Raw genomic sequence first — 6,000 nt, 5'->3', positions numbered from 1 at the left:
CAAGAAGAAATTTCTTAATTTATTCAAAAAGGAAGACTTTAAACAAACTGAACTAAAAAACTTCAAGCGTTTGGGAATGTTGGTCAAACATCCTCTTCTATGCCAATTTAATTTTTGTCTGAAATACATTGATGAAGATAGAATAAATTTAAAAAATCACTAATGTGAAAATGTCAATTGTATCTCTGAGTGTGACAGCTGGGAAGACTGCTTTTAAGGGACACAGAATCATCTAAGAAGAAATTGAACAACTGGGCCATGGGGAATGCCTGGATTCTGGTAACAAAATGTCACTCGAGGGTCACTCTGGCTGGCTGAATGCCCGTCCCTAGTGTGCTGGACCCCAACATGGTCAGCTCAGCCCAAGATCCTAGAACCATTGCCATCCACTGTATTCTGAGAACACTGGGAAATAAACTGAGTCCAAAGGCTCCAAAGATTAGAAAGAGGTGGGATGCTATTTTGGGAAAATGGGCAGCAATCACTAGAAGCCAGGGGCTGTACGGAATAACCCTCCAATTTCTGTCATGGTCTGGATCTCTAGCCAGAATGTGGCCTGAGGGTGACACCTCCTTTGGGTGTTCAGGTCACTATTAAAGAATAGCTCAGGCCCAGTTTATTCCACTGGGAACAGTAAAGCAATGTCCACAGGAAGACCTTACTTTACCACCCTGTAGCCTGCATCAATGAGCTGTGGAAGTTCTCCTGTCTTATAAGAATTAAAGTTCTGAGTCAAAAGTGTGTTCTGAGATTCTCCATAGAGGCTCCTGAAAGTTAAGAGATTTCACAGCTCTTGTTTCTGAAAATCATGTAATGCACAGAAAAATATTTAGTTACACACAGAAAGGACTAAGATCCAGTGAAGAGCCACAGGGAAATGAGCCTGCCCATCTGGGGCTGGATTGTTGTTTAATGTCAGTTGGACGGAGACTGCTCAGGATGGGTCTTCTACACTTCCACACTGTAGTGTGAGGTCCTATCTAGCCATACAAAGACCCCCACAGACCAGGAGGGCAGCCGTCCTCTGATTGCTGATGGTCTGATCATGCCAGACACTTTGGGCATGTGGTATTAACTCCCAGGTCACTAGGAGGAGACCCACAGTGCAGTTCTGTCCGCTGAGTGTTAGGTTTTCATTTCCTGGAGGCAGGAGCGTCCACAGGATCATTCCAGACTGAGAGGTTGATGCTCCAATGCTATGATATAGGTTGGCCCCTTTTCAGAGCCAAATCCAAACACAATTTTTGCATCTATCTTTTGTTAGCTTCTGTAATGCCATCTTCTTGGCAAGTGTGTGATAAGTTTAAAGTACTTCCAAATCCACAGTGCTACTCAGCAACTTATGATGCTGCCAAGTTCCTGGCTGCTGATTGGTTCTGCTCAGGAGATCATTAAACTCGACTTCAGAGAATGACTTTCAGTTCCCCTTCTCTGTGATGGGAGGAAGTTTCTATTTGAACATTGTCTGTGGTTTCCTGTTCTCCCAAAACTCTAGGTTCTCATATGTCTGAGGGGATTTCTGGAGTCACCTGAATGACTTTCCTTGGTGACATTAAACTGTGATGAGCTACCAGTCATAGTTCCTTCAGGACACAGAATGGCATATATTACAAGAAGCGTACCCTAAGGCTGGGGGAGCATTGGTCAGAGCATTGAACTTCTATTCTAGCTTAGAGAGGTCAGAGGCCTCTGGGGAGTCCCACTGATGTCAGCTCCAACAGACCCCACGGGACACAAAGGAACAAGTACTGAGGATGACACCCAGTGGATGCCCATGTCCAAGCCTGTGACAGCTTGCCCACCACATGACACAGCTCCCTTGTACTCTCCACCACCCAGACCACAAAGTTTATGTGTTCAGAAAACAGAGAGTGGACGAACCCACATTGCCACACGTTCCCCAAGGGCTGAGCAGGGCCTCAGAGGCAAAGGCGACTCATGAAGATTACTGAATGTGTGTGGATATATCTATATTCCAGCTACAGGTCTGTCTGTCTGTCTGTCTGTCTTCACTTTCCCACTCAGATTGCCCCACAGTTCCCAGCATAAGAGTCCTTCCACACTGGACCCGGATCAGTTCTGCGGCTTCAGTACATTTTAGGTTTGTGTGGCCTGGGTTCTGCAGACCCCGGCTTTCATTTTAGCACCCCCTCCCTGGTCACCCTCTGCACCCTGAGCTGCTCAGGATCACACCCAGGTCTGCTTCTTTTTTATTGCTTTAGATTGTCGTGGCTATTGGGGTCTCGTGTGATTCTGTGTAAATTTTAGGACTGATTTCTATAGCTCTGTGAACAGTGGCACGGTTATTTTGGTGGAAATGGCATTGAATTATTAAATTGTCTTTAGTAAAATAACATTTTGACAATATTAATTCTTCAAAACAATGAACATGGCAAGGGTTTTTATTTCTGTATCTTCTTCGGTTTATTTTTCTTTTCATTATTGTTTTCAATACTAGGGATTAAATTTGGGGCCTCATCTCATGCCAAGGATGTGCTCCTCCACCAAATCATAACCCCAGCATAAAATTCTAGTATAATCCTGAGACAGGGTCTCAGCTAGGCTGGCCTAGGACTTACACTGCAGCCCTGGCCAACTTTGAACTTGTGGTTCATCACACTGAAGCAGGGACACAGGGCCCCAGCAAGCCTGGTTTCTTCAGTGTTTTTTTTTATTAAGTTTGTAGAGAATTGTGACTATCGAGGTTTGAATTCCTTTCACGATTTCTTTCTTAGAAAACCTGTTGCCAGTGCGCAGGAGTAGCTAATGGTTTTGTCTGTTGATTTTGTGTCCTGGACACTACTGGGTTTATCAGTTATGGGGTCTGTAGGCAGAGTCAGACTTTCCTATTTAGAATGAAATTAGGCCCAGACTTACTGTGTTAAATCCACATGGATTCATGAAACTAAACAGCTGCCAACTGCTTCCTGTCCCGGTGACATGAATTAAATAGGGGAGCACAGCCTCGGAGGTGTAATTTTCCCTCCTCCCTGTTAACTACTACACTTTGTATACATTTGCAAGGAACTTTCACCCTAATATTGAGAATACAGCGTCCCTAATACTTCAGCCTCCTTCCTCTACAGCCCCAAGTAAACTTTGAGCCACCCCGCCCCCAGTCTTCCGGGCCACCCACCGTCCTCAGGTGCTCTTGACTCCTCCAAAGCCTTTGAGCTGATGGAGGACTCACGCAGCCGTGATCTACTATTGGAGTTTGGGCTGACTCTGAGAGAAGAGCTGATCATTTTTGAGGTGTGTTTTAAGAATCCCGGCAAGGCCAGGCAGTGGTGGCACATGCCTTTAATTCCAGCACTCAGGAGGCAGAGAAACCCTGTCTCAAAAAAAAAAAAAAAAAAAAAAAAAAAAAAAGAAGAAGAAGAAGAAGAAGAAGAAAGAAAAAGAAAAAGAATCCCAGGCAAAGAAACATGGCAGCAGCTTTGAAGCTGAGGAAGCAGCCTCTCTCCATTGCTCCGTCTTCCCCACATCCTGCTCACAAAACTTTGGTCCTGGTGATCCTCAGGGGTCCTTGATGTAGTTGGTGACAGCTCTCGTTATTTTTACTCCTGCCCCATTTCTCCAGGCCCTGAACTGAGTTTTCTATGAAATACACAACCACAATTAGAGACAATGATGAGGTGAAAGTTAATATTTGTGAGGTTTGGGGCACAGCTCTTCAGACCTTAGCCAAATCCTGCCAGTCTCTTCGACCACCTTGAAACACTAGCACCTTGTGTTGGACAAATCCGCCACCTACCGGTGACACGTGGAGCTGTCGTCATTGGGGCGCATTTCACAGAGAGGGAGCCATGAGGTCACGTGATCAAGACAGCAGCCAAGAGAAAGGACAAAAAAATGGGATAGGTTTCAGGGGTGCAAATGCTGGAGGGGGCCAGTATCCAGTAAGCTTTACTTCTGATTTTTTTTCTCAAATAGGATATCATCTTATTCCCAGTGCGACATGAGCCTGAATGCCAGAAGTGTTAAGGCCACACTTCTCCGGTTTGTTCCTCTGGGAACGCATCTTCTCTGGAGAGGACAGCCATGAGCCGGCTTTGAGAGAGGGGGCTAGATTCCCGTTAGACAATATTGCAATCGGAAGCTCTGGGTTCAAGCTGAACCTTCCAGGGTCGGTGAAGGAATCTATGGACCCAAGAGGACAAACGGCCTGACTGACTCTGACGGGGCAAGTGAAGGGTTCTCAGTGCCTGGAGGTTCTCACCTCGCAGGGTGGTGCGCGCCAAAGCGACAAGAGGCCGTGCACGTTCGTAGTTATGGGAACAGGAATTAAGCATTGGTTGGAGTCTGATTCTCTGTGGTCCTGGGGAGTTTGAAGGATTGGGGCACACCCCATGGTCCTCCCAGCTCTGGAGGCACCTTGCTTGTATCTGCAGCAAAATCAATTTTGTCATTTTTCAGAAAACAATAATTGGTGAGTTGAAAACAATAATTTCATATTTGCAAAATCTCTTAACGTCAAGTTGAAAGTCAATTAAAGTTTTAAGTGAGAAATTCAACATTCGGAGAAACTGGTTTCTCAGAACTTTTTAGGATTTTAGGACCGAGATGGACCCAACAGTCCAAAGAGCCAGTAGCAGACAAACAGACGATGCCAGAGCTAAGAACTGCCCAGTCTGAAACTTAAATGTCTGAAAGTTTCATATATCACTGACCGATTGACCTCCATGTCTTCCTTCCTTTCTTCTCTCTTTTCTCTCTCCCTTCCTTCCCTTGTGCTTACCCCGTCCCCAGCCCCTGCTTTCTTTACTTTCCTCAAGTGGCAAATCTCTGCCAAAAGGTTTTCCTCAGAAAACTGGATTGGCTGCAAATTCCTGGGCTGTCGTGGTTGCCCTGCTCCTGTGATGTCATGGCTGCTCCGCTCCTGTGATGTCATGGCTGCTCCGCTCCTGTGATGTCATGGCTGCTCTGCTCCTGTGGTGTCATGGCTGCTCCGCTCCTGTGATGTCATGGCTGCTCTGCTCTTGTAAAATGCCTGCTCAGCTCCACTTGCCTCTTCACTCCTATGCAGCTCAGGACCCAGTGCATGAAATGGTGCCTCCAGCATTCAGGACTGAGTCTTCCCGCCTCTACTAACCTGACTAAGATACTTCCTCACAGATTTGCCCACAGACCAACCCTATATATGCAATCCTTCATGGAGAGTCCCTTCACAGGAGATTCTATGTGGGTCAAGCTGACAATTAAAACTGACCTGACCATTACAAAGTCAGGTGGTGGCGGCACACACCTTTAATCCCAACACTCAGAAGTCAGAAGCAGGCAGATCTCTGGGCTACAGAGTGAGTTCTGGGACATCCAAATGCTGTATCAAAAAGAACACACAAAAGAAAGAAAGAAAGAAAGAAAGAAAGAAAGAAAGAAAGAAAGAAAGAAAGAAAGAAAGAAAACAAAACTAACGATTACAAACAGGGCACATCCCTTCTGCTCTGGTGGAGAAATGGCTCTGTGTCCTCATTAGCTCCTCCCATGCTGCCCTGCGGGGCCTCTGTGCACCAAGAGCAGCAGCTGTGTGCTAGACGGAGCAGGATTGGCAGAGCATCCTGAGAGAGAAGGAATCAAGACACTCAGCTCGAACTCAACCATAGTGTTTTGCATGCTTCTGCCGCTACACAGTTACAATAAAGAGAATTCTTCCAAAGAAGCTAAACACTGCTCTACCTGCTCTTGAGAGTGGATCTAGAGACCCCTCACTAGCATGGAAGAATTCAGGGGAGCCCCAAGGAAGGGATGTGGGAAGAAGAGCACACAACGGGGTGCCCAGCAGCCTCCTACACACTGCGTCAGGAACCTTATAATTTCTTGGTTAAAAGCTTTTTGTTTTCTAGCAAAAGAGATTTAAAAAAAAGCAACCAAGACACACAGAGCATCTTGGCCTGATGCTCTGGTCTCGGGGAAGGAACGTCACCCCCTCAGTTTTCTTTAGTGGGACTAAGATCTAGTTTTCTCTTCAGTAGGGATAATATTGAATATAAATAGACGGTC

Source organism: Arvicola amphibius, chromosome 9 (genome assembly GCF_903992535.2).
Source record: "Arvicola amphibius chromosome 9, mArvAmp1.2, whole genome shotgun sequence".
NCBI classification, from domain to species: Eukaryota; Metazoa; Chordata; class Mammalia; order Rodentia; family Cricetidae; genus Arvicola; species Arvicola amphibius.
This window is presented reverse-complemented; position numbering follows the sequence as displayed.